Raw genomic sequence first — 13,435 nt, forward strand, 5'->3', positions numbered from 1 at the left:
AAACTAGACTGTGTTCTCTGAACCCAGGTCTTATTTTCTAATACCATTATCTAAAGGAGAAACAAAACAGAGTTACATGGAGAACTGGATGACTCTGGGGCTGGGTTAGGAGAGCATCATGTAGTACCTGAAAGTATTCAAAAACTAAATAAAAAGGCCTGCAGATATGTCTAAGGGACACAGGAGACAACAGAAGGAGCTGTTAAAGGCCAAAACAAGAGTGGCTTCAACAACAAAATTCATAATATAGTATCATAACCCAAAGTACAAAACAAATGAGCCCACATTGCCAGAAATAATGATTGAGCTAATAAATGAGAAAGAAGAGACAAATCTGCCCAGAATTCCAAATAAAATATAGGTAATCTTTCCTTGAAGAGATGCAGCATAACTCCCCAATCCTGACATGTACCAGATGTAAAGGTTGCTTCTTCCAAACCTGACAGCAAGGAGTAACTTCACATTGGAGAACCATACGAATATTCTAGAGTCAAGTGATGGAGGTTTGCATCACTTGTGATAAGTCATTTTGGAACATGGGTCTAATGTGATGAAAGTGGTACATTTCTTTATAATCTTTGTAACCCCTAATCCATAACCAGATTTAATTATAAAAGAATTTCCAAGGGTTGGAATTGTTAAGGTCATCAGAAATTTAATAAAAATCTGGGAAATGGTCATGGTAAACAGAAAACAAAAGAGACAAAAAAACTAAATGTAAGGCAGTGTTCTAGATATGGTGTTGGTATAGAAAAAGAACATTAGGTAAACACTAAATTTAGTACAATGTAAACTTTAGATAATAAAAAGTCTCATTGATCGCAACAAATGTACCACACTGCTGAAAGATGTCTCTCTACCTGAGTAAAGAATGTCAGTCCCATTGAAAAATTAAGAGAAATTGTTTTATGGTATATAGAAATTGTATACTATCTCCATGTTTTTTCTGTGAATCCAAATTTTTCCCTAAATCTAAATAAAAGTAGAAATAATTGGGGCTATTTTGAACTTTGACCTTTATAAGTTGACACTCCTCCTCAACAAACTCACTTAAAATATTCTATGAAGAATCTTTCAATCAGTATAAAGTACAAATTAAATACTTACATCATGGTTCAAATCACACCCAGGTAATCTGTTGAGTTCTTCAGGGAGCTAACCCTTTTTCTTGGATTGAGTTACTGGAGACTTACTCTTCATTTTCCTGCCAATATAGCTGGTCTAGGCCAAGAACTAGTTTTCTGTATTAGAAGCAGAGTGCAGACCCAAGTGGTCTAAGTATGAGTTGAAGTTATGAAGTGACTTGACACTTGGGGATGCAAAACCTTGACCTTCAAGCTTTTGGAACTATGAATGATTGCTGAGAGCTGGAAGGGGGACTCAGAAGGACTGAGGAATATTAATGAAGTCTGCCTTTTAAAAAGCCATTGCTATTGTAGAAAAAAGTTATTAATGATGAAATATTGTACAGAAAATTTTTGTAGCATAAGCAGTTCTTCCTCTTACAAATAACCCTTTTGCAATATTGAGAAATACCATAAAGAAACACTGAAGGTCAAAGCATCAGTGGTCTCAGGAGAAAGTAGAGTTGTCCTGAGCTGCAAGCAGAGTGAAGTCCCTGTGGCTTGCTCTCAAACTCCAGAGGCCTTAATAGATGGTGCTCCTCCTTAGGAAAACAGATTCTAGGCTCATCACCAGAATTTTTAAATCAACTTTTACATTCCTAGAATTCCTCCAATTCGTCTCATTATGAAGTGTAACTCTATCGGGAATCCTTATGAATCTATGCCTTTCACTATTCATGGGCTTTATTCCATCAGAGCACTGCTGACCAATTAAACCTTAATTGGGGGGGGCTTATATGGAAGGCAGGTAGATGTCATCTGGCTGGTGCAGCTCTTTGGAGTGCTCAGACTTAAGAAAGCATCAGCAAAAGTGTACAGCAAAACAGTTAACGGTAGAACTCAAAGTAAATATTGAAGTCAGTTTTTCAGTTGCTAAAACAATAATAGCAACTGCTGGAGCTTTGATCATAATTGTGTTGATCTTATGTGAATTTAAAGAGAATTAATGTTTTAATATTCAGTCCTACAGACCATGAACATGCTCATTTAAGTTCCCATAACTTCTTTCAGTAACAGCCTGTACTTTCTAGTGTATAAACTTACCTCCTAATTAGTTAAATGTACCGCTAGGTAGTTCACACTCTTCATACTGTCATAAATAGAATGTTTGAAAATGTTCAATGCCAATATTTAGAAATTCAACTGAGTTTTGTTTACTTTATTGACTTTATATTCTGGGACTTAGCTAAATTCCTTATTAATTTTAGCAATATTTTCTGAAGATTTCTAAGAATGTTCTTTATATATGAACATGTAGTCTGGAAATAAAGAAAAAGATTTTTTTCCTTCCCCTTCCATATTTATTTATTTTATTTTCAAAGCTGTTCTGGCTAGGGGTGCAAATGTAATGTAAAGTAGGCATAGTGAAAGAGGCTGGCCCCTGTCTTGTGCCCAACTACCTGTGTAGGGAGGGCGTTCCATCTCCTGCCATTCAATACTTTAACTGCTATTGTTAAATGCACACATCATCAGTGTAAATAAATCCCTCTCTATTCCTAATTTATTGAGAAAATTTTATTATGAAAGAGTATTAAATTTGCTGAAAGGTTTGTTATAGCACCAATTGAAATCTGTGGTTACTCCTCTTACTTTGTTGATAGATTCACTTTAATAATTTTCAATGTTTTGAGATATCATATGTTTATTCTTTATTCTAATAGTTTAACTTTACATAGGAATTATCAGTTGGTAATTCAATCTTGTAATCCACAGATGAAAAAGACAGTCAGAATTTATTTTCTTTTATAAATTACTGGATTTAGTTTCTTACTATCGAGTAATTTTTTTCTCTAATCTCCTAATGAATATTGTTCATCGCTTGTGTTCATATCAGAATTTCTAGCTATGTGTAATGAGTTAAGAAGTATTAATTTCTCTTTTATTCTCTAAAAATAATTTGTACAGAATTAGTATTATTTTTCTATTAACACTGAATAAAATTCATCATTAAGGTCAGCTGTTTCACAAGTGTCCTTGAGAAAAATATTTTAAAATACAAATTAAAGATTCTAACTTGGTAGACTATTCAAATTTTACTCTTTAGTATTTTTGTTTTTGGTTTTGGTTTTTTTTTTTTTTTTTTTTTGCAGTTTGCGTCTTTGAAAATGTTTATTGAATCTGTAAGCTGCCAAGTTTACTAGGCAAAGATCATTTATAATGTATTTTTATTACTTTTAAAATATGATATCATGTGTGTATGTACCAATTCCTCAGATAAATGCAATTATGTGTGTACAAAGATACACACAAACCATAAAGATTACCAGAAAAGAAAAAAAATATTTTGAGGTACTATACCATATATTTATGAGTATGGACTTTGAAATTATAAATCCCTGGGTTTAAATCCAGACTCCACTACTTTCTAGTCATGTACGTAACTCTCTGACCTACACTCTCTTTACCTGGAATCAAAGGAAGTAGTAGTAGTCTCAGTTTTTAATTTTTTTTCTTTTGATAGAATTTCAAACCTAAAATTACTATTTGCATTTCCTACACAACAAAAGAAAAATATGGAGACTCATTAAATATATACCGCCTTCACAGCTTTATTTGGTAACTTACAAATCTATTTTCGGTCTCTCTATATGTCACGCATGAATTCAGTTAGTTACTTACCATTGTTTTTATTCCTTTCCAATAATTAGCTTTTGGACTTGCTAATAGACTTGTTTTCCAATTTTTATTTCTGGTATTTCTGCTCTTACCTTATTTATTATTTAATTAGTGTTTAATTTGCCCTTTCTAGTTTTTTGAGGTGAAAACAACACATTTGTTTTTTTAGACCTGCCCCTTTTCCTAACAAGTACACAGTAAGCATGCAAATGTAAGTATCTCCTCTTAAGCATTGCTTTAGCTTTCTCTCACACACTTTGGTGTCTTAGGCTTTTACTATCATTCATTTTAAAACGTTTTGAGTTTCCTTATTTATTTTTTCATCCATGTATATATTATTCAGAAAGCTTCTGTTTAATTTCTGTATGCTCAAACATTTTTGGATGTTTCTATTATATATTTTCAGTTTCATTCTACTATTTTAGAGAAGACATTTTAAATGGTTTCAGACATTTTTATTTGCTGAGACTCATTTTATGGTTCACAGCATGCACTATATTCATAAATTTACCTTTAGTAATAAAAATAAATGTGTGCTGTACTGTTTGGCATCATGGACAGGTCAGCAAGCCAAGAAAGGTTGTATTGCTCACAATTGTCTTACTGATTTCATACGAATATTCAAAGTTACTTTTATCAGTTTATAACTGAGGAATATGTAAATATTCAAATTTTTCTACATAAATTTTGGATCTCCAAAGTAGATAGACGTGTATGTGGAATAGTTATGGCATTGGGTGAAAATAACTTTGATAATTAAGGTTTTGCAATTTTTATTAGAATTATTTCTTGTTCTGACATCACTTTGTCTGATACTAATACAATCGCTTCAATTTTTTATTAGTATTTGCATAGTGTACCTCTCCCCATCCTCTTATTTTCCACTTATCTGTGACTTTATATTAACTCTAGCTTTCTTAGAGGCAGCATATAAGTATACCTTGCTTTTTATCCAGTTTGATAAATCTTGCAATCAAAGTCATCAGACTGTGTTTGATGTAACTATTAACACTGTCACACTTAACTCCATCTTACTAGATGATTGTTATTTTCTTTAAATGCTCTTGGTTGCTCTTGTTTTTGCCTTCTTTAGATTATTTTTAGCATTGCATGTAATCATTATTATCATGCTAACAATATATTAGTCAGCTTCTCATTACTATGAAAAAATAGCTGAAAAATTCAACTTAAGAAAAGAGTGATTTGCTTTGGCCCATGCTGCAGAGCTTCCAGTCCATGAACATTTGGCTTCATTGCTCCTAGACCAATGCAAGAGGAAACATCTTGCATGGTTGAAGGTTATGGTGGAGGAAGGGTGCTCACCTCATGGCAGCCAGGAAGCAGAGAGAGAGAGGGAAAGGGCCAAAAGAGGAGGCTAAAAAGAAACGTGTTGCCAGTGACCTCCTTCCTCCAGTGAGGACCCCACTCCTAATCACCCGTTGATCTGTGGATCCATCAATGGATGTTACACTGAAGCACTCCCTGCAGGATTCCACCACTTTATAGGCCCCACCTCTGCACGTTACTACATTGGGATCAAACCTCCAACATAATGAGTCTTTTGGAGACCATTTTGAATAGCCATAATAAAAAATGTATCCTTCAATTGATTAATTTGGAATTGTTTTGTAGATTACAATATGAATCTTTGACTATTCAAAGTCTATCCTTATATAATGTTCTACTACTGTATATATGAGAGACATATATTCCAAAATCTTTGCTATTAATTTCATATGTAAATATTTATAACTATGCTGTGAAAACTAGAAATAAATTATTTATTTTAAATACTCAATTATTTCTAAAGTGATTTTAAAATAAGAAAAATATTTTGTACTTATGTATATGTTAACTATTTCAGGTACACTGCATTTTTCTGTGTTATAGATCCAAGTGTTATGTGATTTCATTTTCTCAATCTAAAAAGTATCTTTTCTGGTAACAAAGGCTTCCATTTGAGTCATGAAATCTCACAATTTTTGTTTGCTTGAAAAATATTTCATTTCTTTTCTTTTGTTTATCACTCTGAAGATGAGTCTTGCTGGCCATCAAATTCTAGGATCATGTCTTTCTTCTACTGTTTAAAAGATATTGTTCCATGTCTTCTTCCTTACATTACATATTTTCAGGTGTCAGACTATTTCTTTCAGTGTTTCCCAAAGATGTTATATGTTATTCCCCTGTATTTCCTGTGCCATTTGTTTCTAGATTTTTTGAAGCTTTCTCTTTATTACTGGTTCCCAACAATTTTGATAAACATCTATTTAGGGGTGTGGGCGTGTGCATGTCTGTGCATGTGTTTATCCTGCTTGATCTTCATTGTGCTTCATTAACCTGTGGTTTAAATTTTTCATTGAATTTGGAAAATTACTTGTTAAAATGTGTTTCTTCTTATCCCTCAGAAAACATTGCAACTCTTCAGTTAGTAATGTTGCTTCACAGGCTTCTAAGAGCTATATTTGTAAGGTTGTGTGTGTGCTTGCCTGTGTGTGTGTGTGTGTGTGTGAGAGAGAGAGAGAGAGAGAGAGAGAGAGAGAGAGAGAGTTAATGAGGACTGAATCCAGTGCCTTCACAGAGATACAGACTCAATCTTTTTTAAAAAAAATATTGAAATAGGGTCTCTCTGAGCTGCTAAATTCTCCAGGCTGGGTTTCAACTTGCAATTCTCCTACCTCAGCCTCCGTAAGTGATGAAATTATGAGTATTGGCCACTATACATGTCTGGTATTTTTTTTTGTTGTATACTTTATTTCTATCCCTTGAATTAACTAATTTTTTTCTGTAGCACCTAATCTTGTTCTTAGTCTATCCAGAAATTATCTTCTGATATTGTGCTTTCAACCTTAAAGGGCCTAATTATTTCTATTTATGCCCTCTGTGTTGTGTCTCCTTATTAAAATTTTATTTAAAACTCTACGTTTCCAATAACTATGTCAAAGTTCTTCTTAATAATTGATTGTATCTTACATTTCTAGTTTTATTTTCTATTGACTAATTTTTCTTCTTTATGTGTCTAGTACTAATTATGGTGAATTATACTGTTAAGTTACTACATTACCTTACATTTTCATTTTTTTCACAAATAAGAAAAATTTATTAAACTGTATTTGAGAGCTTTATATGTTTTCAAATTTTATTTTTAGATGGACACAAAATAATATTAAAACAGAAAAATTACAAATGATACAAAATGTTGAATTTATTTACACTACAGTTAATTCAAATTTGGATCAATTACCAGTAAGTCTCTGACTTACAGTCATTCTAGTTTTCAAACTTTTGCAGTTACCAAGGGACTTTACTTTATGAACAAATCACAGAAATAGCTCAGGTGTCTGCAAGACACTGTCACAGCTGAGGTGGTGTATGCTTACTGTGCAACAGCGTACAGCAGTATAGTGCAGTCAGGGTCTCACTGTATTTGTGTGTGGAGGCTGTTTGTTTTAATGCTTTACATTGTATATTTCTTTCAAAGTTGTATAAAACTCACTTTATTGGACATAAGAACAAATCCAGTTTACAAACAATCTCCTAGAATGAAACCCATTTCTAAGTCAGGGGCCTGGGGCTGGGCTGATGGCTTAGTGGAATAAGTGCTTCCCTGGCAAGCAGACAGGCTTGAGTTGAGTTCAATCACTGGTTCCAGCAAAAAAACACAAAAACAAAAACAAAAACAAAAACTAAGTCAGTGACTTACTATAGAGTCTTTGAAGGCTTGATTTGGATGCTTTGTTAGGATAAGTCTGGTTTAGCCACACAAGTGCAAGTTTAACTGTGTTCTTAAGGGATGGCCCTTTTGGGTCTTTGCCTAAAAATATGTGGTATTTGGTGAGCTCTTTGAACTCTGATTGGTAAGAACTAAACACATCATAGCCCTGTATAGACTCTGAGGAATGGTTCATTTACTGTTCCCAGGTACTTTGATGCCTTATTTTATTGTTTCCATATTTACCCTTTAGCAAAATAGTCAAAGGTCTCTATAGGAAGATTACCATGTCAGCCCAGGAAGCTCAGGCATGCCAAACTGACCACTGAAACCAGGCTGGGGAGGATGAGACAGGAGGGTCACTATGAGTCTGAGCTGCATAGTGAGACACCCTTATCAAATAATAGATAAATAAGTTAATTATTAATTAATTAATGCAACACTAAGATTCTATCCTGTCCCACAAAGAATGGCTATCATCAAGATGTCAACCAATAAAGAATGCTGGTGGGTCTCTGGGGAAGAGAACGTTTCTCTTCTGTTTGTGAGAGTGTAGACCAGTGCAACCACTGTGGAAATTAGTGTGCAGATTCCTTAAAAAATAAGAATTAGTTCTTCCAATCCACTCAGCTATACCCTTTCAGGATATCTTCCCAAAAGAATAAAAGACAACTTACCACAGAGATACCCACACACCTACATTTATAACACACAATTTGTAATCTTGGGAAACAACCCAAATGTCCTTTAACTAAGGAATGAGTAAAAAAAGATATATATTTGGACTCCTACCACACCTGCTAGCCCTAAAGATTGTCAAAGAGACCTGGTGGGCTAGCCCTGGTCCCTCCAACCTTCTTGCTGGAGCTTGCTGATTGCAGTCATCACTTCTCATGCTGAAGACTATCTAGGAGACTTGACAGTCCTATGACTGCACCCACAAGCCTTCCTAAAGGAATTTGCTCAGTCAGCCACTCCTCCTGACTACTACTGGAACTTGCAGGATACTTGTGGAGCACTACTATGCACCAGTGAACCATCTACAGAGCCTTGCACATCTGCAGCCCACATTCATCATCATTAAATCCCTGTTGAACTTCAGCTTTCCTCCCTCTCCTTAATGAGATAGAAGCAGAAGCTTGGGTGAGGCTACTGTGCCCTCCTATCCTCTGAAAAACCTTGCTGAACCACACCCTGTTCATCTACCATCACTGAAAAAAGTGACAGAAGGAAGGGAAAAAAAGGCAATCTCAGACCTCCAGCCCATCCAAAACAAGTCCAGGAGACAAGGTCATAGAAGAACTTGAAAGTCGCACTTGAAACTTTCTGAGATGATATCAACTTAAGTAAAGAAACAACTCCATCAGGTTATGGAGGGAATCAGATCAGAAATAATCTCTCAGGTAAAAAGGAAGTGACAACAATCATGAAACAAATGCTCCATACATCTAAGGAAGACACAGACAAAAAATTAGAAGAGAATAAGAAAATTGATGGAAACATTGAATGAATAATACAGGAAATGATTAAAATGCATGAAACAGATTCAAACTGATATCCAGGACATCAAGAATTCCAATGAATTCTGGCAAAACTGCTTGAATGAAGCAGAAGATAGAATTTCAGACCTTGAAGATAGAATTGCAGCTAGTGAACATGAAAGGAAACACTTCTTAAAAATAATGAGGAAGCAGGAAATAAAAATACAAAATCTACAAGATGATGCAAAGAAAAACAATATATGACCAATAAGTATCAATGAAACAGCTGAATATAAAACAAAATACACAAAAAGAGTGTTTTCAGAAGTAGTAGCAAAAAATTTCCTGAGCATGGGAAAAGAATTTGATATACAGATAAACAAAATATATAAACTTCAGAATAAATCATCATGCACACACATTATACTCAAGATCTGAAAAACTGAGCCAAAGAACAAAATATTAAAAGTTGTTTGAAAGAACAAACAGATCACCTATAATGGAAAGCTGATCAGAATCACAACAGATTTCTCAATACAGACCATTAGATCAAGAACAGTTTGGTGGGCTGGGGAGATAGCTCACTAGAACAAGCTCTTTGCCTGGCAAGCTCAAGGTCCTAATTTCAATCCCCAGTGCCACAAAAACAAAAAACAAAAAAAGTTGCCAGAATTGCTAAGAGTGAAATGTTTGAGGTCCTCAAAGAAAACAACTTTTGGGCTGGGGAGATGGCTCAGTAGAATAAGCTCTTCCCTGGCAAGTGCAAGGGCCTGCGTTCAATCCCCAGTTCCAAAAAAAAAAAAAAAGTTATCAACTCAGATTGATGTATCCTGCACAACTATCAAATTTAATGGAGAGATTAGATAATTCTATGACAAAGAACAACTGAAGAAATTCATGACAACCAAAGCAACCCTACTAAGAATATTGACAGATATTTTAGAAAGAGACAAAGATGACCAGAACTTCAGCAATACCAGAAGAGAACAACCAAGTAGCACAAGCAAAGGGGAAAAGTAGGAATCTTACAGTAGGAAAACAATATGACAAAGATAAGCTAATACATATCAGTTAACACCATCAATATAAACGGCTTCAATTCACCCAATCAAAAGAAGCAGATTGGCAGAATGGATAAAGAAAAAAAAATGCAACAATAAGCTGCACACAAGAAACACATTTAACTTAAAGAGAAATTAGTAAATTGAATGTCAAATGATGGAAAATAATGTTCAATGCATCAGGAACCCAGATAAAAACAGAGGTAGCTATTTAGTTTATGGACAATGTCAAATACAAACCAATTGTGACTAAAAAAGACCAAGAACATCAATACACACTTTTAGGGGAAAACTTCCAGAGGAAGAAAGAACAGTTATAAATATATATGCATCCAATGTAGGATCACCCATCTATATGAAACAAATTTTAAGAGACTTGAAAAAAATCTAATGAACAATAATATAAGTGTATTGGGGTACTTTAGTGCCCCACTTACAAAAAGAGGTAGATACACCATGAAAAAAAAGAGCCAAGAAATAACAGAACTAAGAAGAACTTGTGAAGAAAGAGAATTAGTAGAACTTTACAGAGTGTTCCAACTAACAGCGTTAGAATAGACATTTTTTAGCTGCATATGGGACATTCTCCAAAATAGATCTTTGCTAAAACGTAGAACATGCTTAAGTAAATACAAATGAATCAAAATTGTCATTATTCCCTGCATATTATCTGACTATAATGCAATGAAACTAGAAATTATTGACAAAAAAGTAAAGAATAAATAAACACATGGAAATAAATAATACCTCATTAAACAATCAATGGGTCACAAATGAAATTAATGAAGAATTAAACAATATTTACAATCTAAAAAAATGCAGATGCAACTTATTGGAATCTGTGGATGTAAAGAAAACTGTCTTAAGAGGAGAATTTAGAGATCCAGCGCAGCCCATGCCTGGCGAGTGTGTGGGAGATCTTCCAGCTTCAAGGCACCGCAGAACTTCTCCAGAGCAAAACTCAGGCACGCCTGAGTGAAACTCTCTGCTGCGCCCTCGGGATCCCTTCAACCATTGGGAGCCCCTGCCCCCAAGCCCACCAAGTGAGTGAGAACTGCGACACTCGCCAGAACCCCAGATCCAGCCCAAGCTCAGTCCGGCTAGTGTATGGGAGAGCTTCTGCACTCCTATGTCTCCTAGGATAGAAGCAAAACAGACACAACAAAGGTCCACTGTTGTGCCAGAGGGGCACAACACGCTCACTTCCAAGGGCTGCAGCAGGAAGGAGCTGAACACAACAGCTAGACCCAAGCCAGGTATAACTGGATAAACTCAAACTTAAAAGATCTGCACCCAAATTTCAGTAGGTGCAAGGTTATAATGGCACCAAAGCTCTACACAAAAGGTCAGAGGTCAGTGCTATATGAAATGACAAAGAGAAGGAACAAAATGCAATCACAGGCCTCGAGTCCACCCAGAACAAGTGCAGAGGACACTAGCTCAGATGAAATGTATGACTTAGGAGCACTGGAAGTAAGGAAACAACAGAAAGGTAGAGAGGAACTCAGAGCTGAATTAATTTCTGAAATAAAAAAAGAAACCTCTGAATTCATAGCATCTAGAGTGAAGAATCAAATGCAGAAATATATCAAGAAACTCAATGTAAAAAAAAAAGCTCAGCAGTAAAGAATTAATAAGTACTTCTAAAGAAGACATTGATTAAAAAAATAGAGATTAGAAAAATGATGGATTCTTTGAATGAGCAATACAGGAAGAAATAGGTCACATGAAGCAGAGTCAAAGAGATATAGAGGAACTTAAAATCTCAATCACAAGCCTGCAAAATCGTTTCAATGAAAGTGAAGACACAGATTCAGATCTTGAAGATGCTAGTGCAGCTAGTGAAAAGGTAAGAAAATATCTCTTAAAAACAACTAGGATGCAGGAAAAAACAATTCATCACCTGCAAGACGATGCAAAGACAAACAATGTGAGACTTGTAGGCATCAATGAGAAACAAGGAGTCGATACAAATGATATAAAAAGAATATGGGCAGAAGTAAAAGCAGAAGACTTCCCAAATGTGAGGAAACAATCTGACATTCAGGTAACTGAATCATACAGAACACAAAATAACTTCAACCCAATTAAAAACACACTAAGACATACAATAGTTAAGATCCCAGAAATTTTCCATGAGAATAATATACCGAAAGCTGCTAGAGAAAAGAAGCAGATCACATTAAAGGAAAACCCAACAAAATTATGGTAAACATCTCTGCACAAGTCAGCAATTCTAGAAGAGCATGGGGCAGAGTACTTCAATTCCTCTAGGAAAACAAATTCCAGCCCAGACTACTATACCCTGAAAAACTCTCTTTCAAGTTTGATGGAGAATTGAAATACTTCCATGACAAAAACAACTAAAAAATTTCATGATGACAAAGGCAACACTACACAGACCACTGAAAGATGTTCTACAAAGGGACCAAAATGATTAGAACTCCATGAACAAGAACAGAAGGAACACATTAAATAGGGCAAACAATTAAACACAGGACAAAAATGAGTAAAGAACAGCAGGTAAATAACATGTCAAACGTAAGTCATTACATTTCAATTATAACCATCAACATAAATGGACTCAGTCCACCAATTAAGAGAAATAGACTGACACAGTGGATTATGAAACAAAATCCAAAAATACACTGTATATAAGACACAAACTTAACTCATAAAGAAATTAAAGAAATTCATAGGCTGAACGGCAAAGGATGGAAAACAATACTACATGCCATAGCACCTCAGAAAAAAGCAGGGGTAGCAATCCTGTTCTCATATAGTCTCGAATTCAAGAATGATCAAATGAAATAAAGAAGGCCACTATATACTGGTTAGGGAAAAAATTCAAGAGGAAGAGGTAACACATAAATATCTATGCAACAAACACAAGAGTACCCAACTACATAAGGCAAATCTTAATGGACATGAAAAATCTAATATCCAATGCCACAATCTTAACAGGAGACCTTAACAACCCCTTATCCTAAAAAGATAGGTCAACCAGACAAAAAATTATCAAAGAAATAGCAGAACTGGATCAGAGCTAGGAACAAATAGACTTGGTGGACATAGACAGAGTGTTTTACTCAACCACAGGTAAATATACATTTTTTTTCAGCTGCACATGGGTCATTTTCTAAAATAGACCATATACCAGTCCATAGGTCATGCTTAAGTATATGCAAGAAAACAGAAATTATCCCCATGCATATTATCTGACTGCAGTGCAATAAAACTGGAAAAAAATGACAAAAGAAACCAGAAAACCCCCCTAAATACATGGAAGATAAACAACACCCAACCCAGCAATCAATGGGTCACAGATGCAATTAAACAAGAAATTCAACAATATCTACAATTCAATGAAAATTAAACCACAACTTATCAGAATTTATGGGAAGCGATGAAAGCAGTTCTCAGAGGGAAATTCATAGCTGTGAA

Source organism: Octodon degus, unplaced genomic scaffold (assembly GCF_000260255.1).
Source record: "Octodon degus isolate 3935 unplaced genomic scaffold, OctDeg1.0 scaffold00241, whole genome shotgun sequence".
Taxonomy (NCBI): Eukaryota; Metazoa; Chordata; class Mammalia; order Rodentia; family Octodontidae; genus Octodon; species Octodon degus.